Source organism: Euprymna scolopes, chromosome 16 (genome assembly GCF_053919585.1).
Source record: "Euprymna scolopes isolate OS-2025 chromosome 16, ASM5391958v1, whole genome shotgun sequence".
Taxonomy (NCBI): Eukaryota; Metazoa; Mollusca; class Cephalopoda; order Sepiida; family Sepiolidae; genus Euprymna; species Euprymna scolopes.
Genome location: NC_136497.1, coordinates 21,854,472 through 21,867,697, shown reverse-complemented (window position 1 = coordinate 21,867,697; position 13,226 = coordinate 21,854,472). Strand labels below are relative to the sequence as shown.

Sequence of the window (13,226 nt, the reverse complement as noted above, 5' to 3'; positions counted from 1 at the left end):
CTCATGATTATAAAAAATTTGCAACAAAATGAGACAACAAGCAGCCCACAATATCCACAATCTAATCGCCTAGCGGAGAGGACAATTCAAACAGTGAAAAAAAACATTGCACAAATGTTGCCAGAACAAAGATGTTCTTGTGAAGTGGTCACAATATGGGAGATTGGTTTACTAGAACATTGTATTAGAGATTGAATACCCCTTACAAATATTGAAATTTTCATTTTTTTTTTTTATATCTTAGATTAGTGCCCAATCGATAATAATCCGTAGTAAAAAGACAAAAAGAAAAAAAAATACAAAGTGAGGGGGGTGGGGGGCATTGTACACATCCACCCTAGTTTTTTTTTTGTGTTAACAGCCTTTAAAATATTAGGAAATAATTAATTTTTAATGATGATACTTTTTCAAGGCAAATCCTTTAAAAAAGTGGAAATTGTGGAGTTCTACATTTTAGATCCCCCTTCCCTATGCAATGTTTGAAGTGTTTCTACATGTTTTTAAAATGTTTGGAACTTATAACCCCGCCCTTCTCTATCCTACCACCAAACTTGAAAAAATGCTAACGATTACATGCCTCATCACAGCTACATGACCAAGAAGTGGGTGATCATTTAGGAAAGTGATCCTTCACTTTAAAATGTTTAATTTAAATTTTTTATTTTTAAATTCTTTCTTTCACATTATCTTTAAAGGCCGTTGAAGCATATTAGCCGCTCTCCCCTACAAAAAAAACAAAAACAAAACAAAATAAAGTGGACCTGAGCAAGAATCACACCCTCCCCTATATATTAATGTCCAATCAATAATAGTCTACTGAAAAAAATGCAAAAAATCTAAAGCCGTTTTTAACATGGGGAAGTTGTTTTTTTTTTCGAATGCCATTCTTAGGTGGGAGGTTGATTCTCATTCAGGTCCGCCACAAATAAATAAAGTAGATTTTAATTTCCTTTTAAGTGGTAAACTAAGCGGGATTAGGTGATAAAACATAATACTATTGCAGAATCATATTTATTTTAATTGCTTTTTTATTTATTTTTGAGCGGACCTGTACAAGTGTGCCCACCATCTAAAAATGCATGTTTTTACTTTTTAACCTATTTTTTTTTTTAAAGTTTTTTTCCGACGATTATTATAGATTATAGACCTAAGTATCATATTAGCAGAAAAAAAAAAAATAAATAAAAAAAAAATTATTGACTTTTAAGAAGGGGGTTCACTTTCTCGTTATAACATTGCTACCTGTGTATTTTGTTTTTTACATTAGGTTCACCTCGACAATTTTCTTTAAAATGATGACTTGCATAGGTTTATGATGATGCTGAATAAAAAAAATCTAATTTAAATTTTGCAGAGACAAGTAGTTTTCGAGATATAAAGACCGATATTATGCACTGTAATTCACTATCCACCATGTTTGTATGCGCGGATGCAATAAACAAATCTACTTCTCTGCGACCAACACTGTCACCCAGCGGAAACAAGTCTACTTTTTTTTTCACAACCGAGAAATTAGTAACGTACATCTGCAAAATTTAAATGAGACTTTCTTAATCAGCATAGTTGAATTTTTAGATTAGGTCCACCTCCACATATTTTAACATGGGGAGGTTGAGGGTGTTTATTCCGAAAGCTGTTCTTAACATGGGGAGGTTGGGAATGTTTATTCTGAAAGCCGTTCTTAACATTTTAAAAGAAAATTGTGAAAGTGGACCTATTTGTTTATCACGTGCATGTACAAACTGTAAGAAATTCTGCAGAAATAAGCAGGCTCCTTATTGGCCAGTTTGTCCACCCACGATTTTGTTTGAACTATTCAGATTGCTTATTATTTACCAATTGCCAAGGATGTGCTTGGCAACGAATTTATCCTTTTAGATCATCAGATTAGAGTCAGACACGAGTTGAAAAGGATGTAACGAATTCTCACTTAAGGCTTGTAGCCTCAAAATTACTTTGAGACGTTTTAATGCCCTAATGTGGGGCGAAATGTTATCATTTGCAAACACTAATACCCTTATGTTGGGCGAATTATTATATTATCGCACGCTGTTGTGCTCTGTGAATCAATTGACTTTCATCATTACAATATAATATCTGCCAGAGACGAAATTAAGGTCTACAGTTTGACCTGTCATTTGTCTGCCATTTGGAAGATATCACTCAACTCTTCAGCCTGTTGCAGCGTTCTTCATCGGCGGAGTTTTGCACCCAGCTTTTCTCAAAGATGAACTATTACCCCTTTGGGGTGTTACCAGCCCATCTATCACGGTAGATAGCTGAAGATGACGCATCTTTTGCAACTTGAATTTTTTTGCTTTAATAAAATTTACGTTGAAGTTTAAAAGATGAGACTGTTGTAATTCTTATTGGTTTTCTTTCATTCTGCCAGGGGCAACACCTATATGTGGAAATTCCTCACATCGTTTTTTTTTTTTTGCAAAAGATGTAGCCCCCCCCTATTATTAATTTTTTTTTTCTTGCAAGAGTCACATTGATTTATAATTGTAGTTTAAATTCTTGTACTATTAACTTGCAGTATAAATGTCGATGCTTCTTTTGTCGGATTGTTGATTTTTTTTATATTTAAGCGTTTTTAGATTTGTCGTGATTTGTAAATTAAAAAAAAAAAAGGTACATTGTCCATCTTATTAATTTGTAACTGAAGATAAAAAAAACGTTGCCATATTATTAAATCGTAACTTGAAAAAAAACAACTTTTTTTCTTCTTTTATTATTCATCAAGTGAAGATATAAATGATATTCCTTGATCAAAAGATAATATCAAAAAAAATTATTAATTGTAATTTTATTGATGTTGCTTGTCTGTTGCTTAAATGTTGTGTTGGAGAATTTAGTTTAAATTGTCCCCATGTAGTCGAATTTAGTAACTCGGCTTAACGAGGGTTCATACGATTTGTCTTAAATTATATCGTTGTTTTAATAGATATTTTATTTGGCCGGTGTTTTGGGTAACCAAATTCTTTCACTTTTTTCTCAACAACTATAATTTAACGTCGGAACATTACAACTTGTAGTTTCGCACCTTTTTTTATTCCCATGTGGGAACGGCCATTTTGATCATTCATTAATTGGGTTATCAGTAGTCTCGAAACATCATGGCTAATTTAAATTTGCCTTTTCGAATAGAAGCAAAAAAATTTTGAATTACAACGATCCTAGCTTGGATAGGAGAAAGGCTAAATGGGGAATCTAAAAGGAGTTTTTCTCCAAATATGCATAAATGGATATCCGAGCCGAATGATTTTTTCAACCAGTTAAATACTGTTGAGGAGAGATTGAATATTTGTCAAGATTTGGCGGGATTTATGGCGGAAGTTAAAGGAAAATTGGCAAATTTGTGACCTGACCCGGGAAGTCTAATGCTACTGTCCCTATGAAAATGGAATTAGAGTGTCCTCAATTCAGTTGGGATCTGTCCTCAGATAAATTCGAATTTCATAGCTTCTTTAGAAAATTTGAGTTTTACACATCTAGATGATGCAAATAAACTACTTTTACTAAAATCTAAATTGGCAGGAAAGGCATTTGATCTCATGTCCAATTTGGATATAAACCCCGAAAATTACAAGCAGGCTTTGGCTTGTTTTTTTTAATTCATCTTTGATTATGAACCAAATTTTTGAGGATATTATTCCTCGACCAGTGCAATTTTTGCCAATTAAAGACCTCAAAATTCTTCTCGAGCACATTAAGCTAGAATTGACTGAAATGGACAAATCATTTAATACCGATTTTTTTTCTGATAATTCTACGTCAGGAACTATGAATGCTCACATTCTGTTTACTAAATTTCCAAACAGCGTGCGCAAGGAGTTAATGAATAAATCTAATGAACGTTTCCCCTCTCTTTCTTTCATCATATCGTACACTTTCGACATTTTTGGATATTATGATGGCATCACCATTAGTTGTGCCGAGGTGGGAAAATAGCCCGCCAAAAATGTTGGCTTCTTCATCTGATATGGCAATGAGTTCTGAGCCTAAACACATTAATTCAAAAAAGAGTACTAATAACTAAGTCTCTCGTTAATAATGGTGAGATAATTAAATTTTGTAAATTATGTAGGGTTACTGATCACCCAACTAAAATTTGTCTCAAATATCAGGATATTGACTCAAAAATTATAAGAGCCAAAGAACTCAAATTATGTATCAGGTGCCTAGGTGAGCACTCTGAAACTGTTTGCAAGGGGATAAAGGGTTTTCCTTATCCTTGCGCCATTTGTGGTTTTAAGAACTATTTTTCTATTATGTGCCCTAAAAGTTCCAAACCCTTTGTGGGATGTACATCATTATCGAGACAAAAAAAATGTATATTTCCTGTATTCAAAATATCAATGAAGGCGAAGGGGTTCTCAGTCTATTTTTACTGTCTTTTGGATACAGGTAGCCAGAAATTCTTCTTTTCTGAGGTAATATTAAACAGTTTCAGTTTCGGGAATAAATTAAAACCAGGGATGGTGGAAATGCCTGTTAATATGCTTGTGGGTACTAATTCATTAAAACTTAGGGAGCTGGATGTGTCTCTTAAATTGGGACATCAGCGTCCCTTTCTTTTTTTGCGTTGTTTGCAAATGATTTAAGATTAAAATTTCAAGTGGGCAAATTTGATGAGATCATATCAAAATTGACTAAAGAGGGTTTTCATCTTTGTCCTGGATACTCTAAATTGAATAGGTCTGCTTTTCATGGCATAAATGGGCCTGGATCTTATTCAATGGATAAATAATCTCCATTTAATTAAATATTTGGGAGGTTCTGCATGGAAACTTCCCAAGTACATAATTTCCTTCGGATAGGGGTTTAAATTTTTTAATTACAATGCAAAGGTTAAGGAAGAATTACCGACCTTTAATCAAATTATTAAAGCACTACCTATGTGCAATTCATACTTAATCGATAGCATGTTAAATCCTGTTGCTACTTATGAAGATGCACTTCAATCGTTTTTCGACGATGCTGCTGTTGAACATGGAGTAGAAACGCTTTTATCCCTAGACTCCATTGGTATTGACGAAAATAAAAAGTTGTCTTCTCTTGATGAAGAAAAAATAAATGCCTTCAAGGAAGCTATTGTTCTTAGGAACAGCTAATATTATATCGATCTACCATGGAACCCTGAAAAAACTTCCTAAGATAGAATCCAATTATGTGTCCTCACTGTGAATAATGCAGAGAGTGGCCCAGTCCTTAGACAGTAAGGGACAGTATGATGATTATATGCAAGTCTTCAAGGAGTATGAAGACTGCGGGATTATTGAATCCTTCTCTGTTCCACATGGAACGTATGAGAATTATATATGGATTCCCCACAAACCTGTAATTAAGGAAGGTCAGGGAATAACTACGAAGATCCGTCCAGTATTCAACAGTTCTAAGTGTAATGGTGGTACTTTGCTTAATATTGCAGCTTATTCGAGCATCAATTTAATGGCACAACTGCTAAATATTTTACTAGCTTTCGGAGAAAACAAGTATGTTCTCCTGGGCAATTTATGTAAAGCATTTTTACAGATCCGATTGAAATCTATCCAAGATAAAAATAAATTTTGTTTCTTTCTTAGGGTGGACGGTAAATTGTACATCTACAGATTTAATACAATTATACAGGCTGTCCGTAAAGTTACTATACAGTCTTATTGTTTTATTGTATTATATTTGTATTAATAGTTAATATTTTACTGTATAGTAACTTTACGGACACCCTGTATTTGGTTTTTATGCCAGTCCATTTATACTGAGTTTTATACTCAAATTCCATGTCGAAAAATATGAGGCAAACTTAGCTGCTTCAACGATTTCCAAAAACTTCTATGTTAACAATTTGGTCACTACTAGTCATGATAGTGATTCCTTGATTTCAGTTTATAGCAATGTCCGTGACAGGTTAAAGGAGGCAGATTTTGAGCTTCAATTCTGCAATTCCAATTGCATGAGCTTGCAAAGTAAAATGTTGGAAGATGGTACTATTACACCTCCTTCCCCCACCTATGAAAAATATTCCCCTCAACGGGACTCCTTTAAAATTACTCCCACAGTAATAGATGATAATGTCAAAACAAAACATGGGATATTATCTCAAGTTTCGAGTGTTTACGATCCATTATCATGACTTCTTCCTGTCACTGTTCAGGGGAAGATTATTATCAGTCAATTATGGAAAAATAACTTATCTCGGGACCAGCAAATCCCTGAAGATTTTATTACCTCGTGGCAAGTACACACCAAGGAGTTGAACAATATATTGAACTTTGAATTCTCCAATTGTGTAGTACTGGAGAACTCCCAATTGAAATCATTTGTTTCTGCAATGTAACCAAGCATGCTTACAGATTTTCTTTATATGCCAAACAAGGGGCTCAGTGTTCCTTGATATTCGCCAAAGCTAAGGTGGCTCCCATTAGGGAAATCATTCCCTATATTAGAATTGATGGCTATATATCTAGCCCTTAAAGTTATTCCTCATGTTTCCTATCAATATTAAATCATTTTTTCTTGTGTCTGATGCACTAGTAGTCCTGTCGTGGGTTTTAAATGGGAAGGGTTCAAAAAAGAATATTTTTGTGGAAAATCGTATATCAGATATAAGCAAATCTATTGAGGAGGTTAGCCTTAAATGTGGGGTAACCCCTAAATTCAAATATGTTCTTTCGCTGGACAACAGCAGATCTTTTAACCTCTAAGTTCGAACAAATGTTCAAATTTTGGATCTGTGGACGAGACTGGCTTAATCAAGTAACCATCTGCTGGCCCATATCTCCCTTACCCTGTCTTAACGACAATAACAAAAAAATCGTGACATGTATGTTCTCGGATGAAGCTAATTTAGATGAGAGTCGTTTTCCAATTAACATATCTGATTTCACCACATTACCTAAGACAATGTTTTGGAAAAAGTTTTAAGATTTGGTGACAAATTAAGAAACCAAAGTACTGACACCTATAAAAGAGCTAAATTGTTGCTTTTTTCTCATATGCAAAATGAAGCTTTTCCCTTGGAATTAGATTATTTGAAACAACCTTCAAATAAGGTTGCACCCCTAAGGGTGACGGCCCTTGGCTTATTTCTAGATGAGGATGGACTGATGCGGACCCAAGGACGCATTCAGAACTCAGATATTTTTCCATATGAGGTAAAATTTCCTATACTGTTAGGAAAAAATAGTCACCTGACCAAGTTGGTCATTATTGAATCTCCTTTGAATTGTTGTCATATAGGAGTAAATTCTACCCTTAGCAAATTAAGGCTATCCGGTTTTTGGATCCCCCAGGAGGGGACAAGCAGTGAAATCTGTTCTCCACAGCTGTATTATGTGTAAGATCATCACTTCTCTACCATGCACGGCCCCCTCTGGGTCTCAACTGGCCTTTCATAGGGTAAATTTTGTCCAACCCTTCAAACATGTGGGTGTAGATTTTACTGGACATTTTTTTTGTCAAAAATAATAATCAGGATGTCAAAATGTACGTCCTTCTGTTTACTTGTATCAGCTTTCATGCTACACATCTGGAATTATTGCCAAACATGAGCACACACTCTTTCTTATTAGCCTTTATTAGGTTCATCAACTTATTTGGTGTGCCCACCCATGTGCATTCCGACAATGCTAAATCATTCTTGGCATCGGATATAATATTGTCAGACGTATTTATCTCCAACGAATTTAAAGAACATTTAAAATCAACTACTACTGTTCATTATACCATTCTCTTTTACTCTGCTTGGCATGGGGGAGCATGGGAAAGATTGATTAAAACTGTTAAGCAGTGTCTGTCAAGTTATTGGGTAAGAGGAAAGTTAGTAATTTTGATTTGCTAACTGCCATAAATGATAGGCCACTAACGTTTATTTCAGCTTCAAATAGAAGCCTTGATATTCTGACCCCTGATCATTTTTTACAGACGGGATATCACCCCAGCCTGCCTATCAATAATTATAGTTCGGAGGATCTTTCTTCAGAACCTTAATAGAAATACACTCTTGCGTTCTCTTGAACTGAGGAATGAATTTGTCAGTAAATTTAGACATATTTGGCACAATGATTATTTGCTTCAATTAGAGAAGTAGATGCCAACATTAAAGATGGCGAACCCCCCGAAGGTGTTGGAGGGTGCAATCATTCTTATCAAATCACCAAATAAGTCCTGACCCTTCTGGGGTTTGGGCAAAGTAATTAAATTATTAGTTGGTAATGACCATAAGGTCCACTTGGCATCAGTTTTGAAGGACGGATGTGTCCAAGTTCATTCATTAAAAAATATTTATCCCCTAGAGGTAAAACAGGATTCTAAATCTGCAGTAGCAGAATTTATGGAAGGAGGCCCCTTCCTCTGCCCTATATGTTCGATCACCAATGATGGAACAACACCTATGGTGTGTTGCGACTCATACGATAATTGGTATCATTTCAGTTGTGTTGGGTTTGACCAGTAGGACACCATTTAATTTTTTTTAATTTTTAAATTTATTTCCATACTTTGTGGACTAGGCGCGAACGCAGACCCCACAATTTAAATTAAAATCTTGAATAATTATCTAAACTCAAATGTAAATTAATATTAAGCTGACTTCACAAATTGATAAAAGTTAATTATTGGATTTTAATTATAATAAGGTGAAGCTCGAAGATTTCAATCCCGATAGATAAAGCAAAAAAAAAAAAAAAAAGAATAAAAATAGACAAAGAAATAAAATAAAAATAAATAAAAGCATTACCCCCCTCCACCTCCAAAATACACACACACCGCCTACCATATCCTTATGTAGCTAAAATGAGTCTGCTAGGTTCCCACTTCCGATATGACCCTAAAAAAGGGTAGGTCGCTGTTTCCAGACTCTTCAGCTAAGATTAAAAAATGTTTCCAAATTTTTAGCCTAATTTGTACTAATTACCGCTAACTGTTTTCTTATTACAGCTTTGACTTAAAAAGTCATAACTAAATTTTACCTATCTTGTCTTGCTTTTTTGTTCTGTTCTGAAATCTTTGTCAAATATGCTGTTAACCAATATCGTCTTGTTACATGTAAAACGGAAAGAAAAAAAAGTCACCTATGTAAACGAGAACCTCCCAAATTAAAATCTTGAATAATTATCTAAACTCAAATGTAAATTAATATTAAGCCGACTTCACAAATTGATAAAAGTTAATTATTGGATTTTAATTATAAGGTGGAGCTCGAATTATTCAAACTCGAGATATATAATGCCAAAACATCCACCCATTAATATGGGAGGGGAGATTATCTTCAAAAGCATCCTGAATTGATAATTGAGCCCCGGACTTTACTAAGTAGATATTAATAAGTCCCTTATACCCCCCGCCTTTTTTTTTTTTATTTAATGGAGAGTAGATAATACAGTGGATGTGTTATCGACAGTTCCAGTAACTCTCGCTTCTCCTTTTTTGTCCCTCAGTCCTCATGCAAATGAGTGATTTTTCTGACAAAGGGTGAAGAAAAAGTTGCTTTAAAGGTCAGTAGTACTTGGTAAACAGTAGTCTGAGATGTCGGAAATTTTCTGTCTCTATGTCTATCCTTGTGGCCATGTCACTAGTAAGGATGCTGGAGGTAAACGTTTTGTCTGGACTGACGTTATCCGCCTGATAGTCAGGGACCCGAACCTTGGATTAACCACTAAGGAGGCTGTCCTATCAGCAGGCGCAAAGTACTGGGACTGCTGTATTGCCATTTGGGGAATGGATTCTGGACCATGCAGTAGCCTCTGGTGGGGTCTCTCAATGCCATACTAGTGGGTAATTGTTACGGCTTTACCTTTTCATGTGCTACAAAAAAAAAAAAAAAAATTTCCTGTCTTTTTGTCTCTTACTTTCCCTCTCTGTTATGCTCTAACCAAGTATAAGCAGTTTTGCAAGTATGGGCGCTAGTTCTGGTTGAAGTTTTTTGAGTACTATAATTGGAATACTGTTAGGACCAGTTGGAATCAAGGTTTTTGATTAGTTTGGCAACATCACATAGTGTGCTTTCTGATACAGGAGGAAATATTGGGGGTTGGCAGCCTTGGTCGCAAAGGGTAGAATTAGCTGCAAAGTTCTTGGCAAAGAGTTTGGCTTTGTCTGATGCTGACGAGATTACCTCAGGTCCATTGATGATAGTTGGGATAGAGCACACGCTTCAGTTTAGGATTCTGTTTGCTATTTGCCAAAACTGGTGGGAACGAAGCCGCTGCTCAGCTACTTTTGACTTGACAGACTGAGCATACAACTCTCTTGCATTCTTTATTACTTTCTTACACTGGTTGCTCGCAGTCCTGAAAGCAGCTTTAGTTTCCATACATCTATTACGTTGGAAGCAGTGGAAAAACTTTTTCTTTATTATTGATAATTCATCTAGTTAGACTAGAATTACTAGTTATAAATTTTGAATTTTGGAAACAGACAGACACACATTGAATTCATTACTAAGTATTACTTGTATTAAATGTTAAGTCCCTCAGGACAAATTTCTTATCTGTCACTTATTGACAGTTTTTTAAAGTACATCATTATCTTATTTAAAAAAAGTAATGATTATCCATTACTATCTTCCTTTCCTTGGCGGTGTGTAAGAAATTCTGCAGAAATAAGCAGGCTTCTTATTGGTCAGGTTGTCCGCCCACGATTTTGTTTGAACTATTCAGATTGCTTGTTATTTATTAATTGGCGAGGATGTGTTTGGCAACAAATTTATCCTTTCAGATCATCAGATTTGAGACAGACACGGGTTGAAAAGGATGTAACGAATTCTCACTTAAGGCTTGTAGCCTCAAAATTATCAAAATTACTTTGTCTCTTTGAGACGTTTTAATGCCCTAATGTGGGGCGAAATGTTATTATCATTTGCAAACACTAATGCCCTTATGTTGGGTGAATTATTATATTATCGCACGCTGTTGTGCTGAGTGAATCAATTACTTTCATCATCACAATATAATATCTGCTAGAGACGAAATTAAGGTCTACAGTTTGACCTGTCATTTGTCCGCCATTTGGAAAGTTATCTACAGTGGAGTGGATTCCCGGAGGCTACCGGACTTGCAGTGACCATCTTGGAAGATATCACTCAACTCTTCAGCCTGTTGCAGCGTTCTTCATCGGCGGAGTTTTGCACCCAGCTTTTCTCGAAGATGAACTATTACCCCTTTGGGATGTTACGAGCCCATCCATCACGGTAGATAGCTGAAGATGACGCATCTTTTGCAACTTGGATCTTTTTGCTTTAATAAAATTTATGTTGAAGTTTAAAAGGTGAGCCTGTTGTAATTCTGATTGGTTTTCTTTCATTCTGCCAGGGGCAAAACCTATGTGTGGAAATTCCTCACAAAACATGGCCGCCAGTGAATTACAGTGCATAATATAGGTCTTTATCTCGAAAACTACTTGTCTCTTCAAAGTTTAAATGAGATTTTCTTATTCTGCATTGTCAAAAACCTAAATGGGTCGTCATTTTAAAGAAAATTGTGGAGGTGGACCTAATGTAAAAAAAAAAAAAAAAAAAAAAAAAAAAACAGGTAGCAATGAAGTAACGAGAAAGTGAATCCCTTTCTTAAAAGTCATCAATTTTTTTTTTTTTTTTTTTCAAAATATTTTTCTGCTAAATTGATACTGAAGTCTGTAATCTATCATAACCGTCGGGGGGGAAAAGTTACAGGTGTACAACACGCATTTTTAGGGGTGGGCACTCTCGTACAGGTCCGCATATTTTTGTTGTAAGAATTGTATTCTAGTGTTCTTTTACAGAATAAAAAATTTCTGCATAATTTAAGAGGTAAATAAATAAGAATAGAAATTTCTGCATAATTTAAGAGGTAAATAAATAAGAATAGAAAAGAATGATTTCAACAACGAAATAAAATAAAAATAATTTTTTTTAAATAAATAATAATAAAAAAAAGAATGATTTCAACAACAAAATAAAAAAAAATAATTTAAAAAACGCATAAAACAGCTAACTAAATCAGTGTTTTGAGTTTTCGTTTCACAAACCCGGGTTTCATTTTGTACGGTCAGCTGTTTTGTCATAAGTCGTTGTAATAATGAAATTTTGCTTAAACAATAATGGCAACAATGGGGTTGATTTATATAAACACTGAAAATATTTTAAACGATAAAAAGCGAAATTATATTTTTTTTTAATCCTTCATTAATGTTTGTGCATATTATTAAACAATGTTTTGTGTTTGTGGTTTGAATTGATTTCAATTGTAGAGGTTTATATTATTGTGGTGGTTTTTACTCGTGCGTGGGGTGCTACGGAAAATGACTATAAAGAAAATATTAAAATATTGCGTACAAGGAATGCATTGTTTTATTAAAAATAAAAGTTTATTTAGTTTTTTAATCTATTTTATACAGAACAATAATAAGGCTTACATTTTGTTACAACTGAGGAACAAATGCCAGAGAAAGTTCCAGTTCTAAAAAATAAATAATATATATATATATGTGTGTGTGTGTGTGTGTGTGTGTGTGTGCGCGCACGCGCGTGTGTGTGTGTGTGTGCGCGCGTGTGTGTAATAAGGTTTACAAATAAAAGTTACAAACCTTATCAGATTAACGGAAAACATTCCCTAAAAATACTCATTTTCATGGAAAATTCCTACTAGAAAAACACCATCTTTCTGTGGAGGGAAAAAAAAACTTGTACCGTCGTAGTCGTAGTTTCAATAAACGAAAATCTTGAAGTGATGTTCATTTCATTCTTTGTCACGTGTTTTATTTTTGTTTTTGTTTTGGTTTGGTTTTTTGTTTTTGTTTTTATTTGTTGTTGTTGTTGTTGTTGTTGTTGTTGTTTTCTCGGCGGAGCACCTAAGTCTTCAGAATCTTAAATCTCGGATCGGATAATTCCATATCGATCCGGGATTTAGTTCGAATTTTAACCACAGTACATTTAATTACATGGTAAAATAAATAAACACTTATTTATGTTAATTTATTCTCAAATTAACAGGCAATGTCATTAAATGGGGTGTGTGGATGATGAACTGGCTGATATGAGAAACTAAGTGTCTATAGGCGTTAAAAATGTTGGAGTTTTTTATTATCTTAAATATTATTACATGAGAAATCATTTGGAGAAAAAAAAAGTTAATTTATTTTACTCGTCGAAACTCTATAAATGCACAATTAAAATGTGTAAACATAACATCACAAGCAAAATATTTAAGATGAACGTCACCAGCAATTTCGCGGAGCAAGTAGCACCA

The 13,226-nt window shown here is 34.4% G+C and overlaps 1 protein-coding gene across 2 annotated transcripts in view; it reads right to left on the bottom strand.

Moving 5' to 3' along the window:
- LOC145295876 (E3 ubiquitin-protein ligase TRIP12-like) overlaps nt 1–13,015 on the bottom strand; it is a 279,814-nt gene extending 266,799 nt beyond the window's left edge. The window contains exon 1 of one of the 2 annotated variants that reach the window (XM_080141617.1): nt 12,565–13,015. The gene's annotated coding sequence lies outside the window, so the exon portion shown is untranslated. The remainder of the gene's footprint in view (nt 1–12,564) is intronic. The other variant, XM_080141619.1, reaches the window with a different exon arrangement.
- Nucleotides 13,016–13,226: the final 211 nt, after the last annotated feature.